The sequence below is a fragment of the Mustela nivalis genome (genome assembly GCF_964662115.1).
Source record: "Mustela nivalis genome assembly, chromosome: 8".
Classification (NCBI taxonomy): Eukaryota; Metazoa; Chordata; class Mammalia; order Carnivora; family Mustelidae; genus Mustela; species Mustela nivalis.
The window spans coordinates 111,770,238-111,771,413 of record NC_139027.1 but is presented as its reverse complement, the minus strand read 5'-3'; positions in this window follow the sequence as shown (position 1 = coordinate 111,771,413).

Here is a 1,176-nt window from a genome sequence, read left to right as displayed (position 1 = left end):
AAAGAGGCAGGTAGTGCTGACTTGGGTAAGGAATTGCTTTGGGGCTTAAAAGAAGCAGATAGTGAAAGGAAAATAAGGAAATCAATGCTGATTTTTGATTGCAAGATGATGGTCTTTTGGATGCAATGATTCACAAAGACAAGTCTATATAAGCCCCAAGATTTATTAAGATCATGGAATCATACCTTGCAGCAAAGTAAAAGAGGCAAGAGAACCCCCCAGTTAACTTAAGAAGAATTCGATCATTACCAAATTACTTCCTCCCAGCATTAGTACTTGCTTCCAGGTTCACCTCCTCTTGTTTTCAGGAGCTGGGCAGATCATAGCTGAGCTGTGGGGCCAGTCTACTCCTGGTTCATCCTTAGTGTGCATTCTTTCAGAGACCCAACCCAAACAAGGAGTTTCATAGGCCCTCCCATCCTCAGCCAATCCCTGTTCCCTCAGCCAGCCAAAGTTGTCAAAAGCAACACTCAGCCTCTCAGCACACTCTCTACCCCTGCTCCTAGAAACAACAAATTCCCCCCAGACAAGCAGCTCTGAACACCAGCCTGGCATTTCTGACCTTTCAATCTCCCCTAGATTCTGGCCTGGTACTCCTTCACCATCTGGTAAACGGTGATGCCTTCAAGCCCTGTGTGTGTGTGTGTGTGTGTGTGTGTGTGTGTGTGTCTAAAATTTATATTAATATCTTAACATACACATATATAAATATATATGTATATATAACTATATAAAATATATAATAAATAAATATATGTATATGTATGTGTGTGTATTTTAGAGTAGCTTTTCTAGTTGTTCTATTTAGGAAGGTTGTTTAAAATTATCTAAAGCTTCATTAATGGATGTGGAAGTCCCTTATCACCCCACTATAAAGATGGGGCACAGAGAAGTTAGGTAACTTGCTCAAGTTCACATCACTGGCAAGTAGTGGACCCAGAATTCAACCCAGGGAGACCTGCACCACATCTGTTTTCTCAAGCATCTTCTCCTGACAAAGGTAATACACATTGCTTGCTAGTGATATGAGAACAAATCTTGGAAAATCCTAAGGAATAAATTTCTAACATTCACTCCAGTATTTCTACCAAAGATTATGAGAAAATAGCTCTGGGAATGCCTCATAGTCAGAAGATTCAAAGGGCCAAACAAAAATGGGAAACACCTTACATGGAT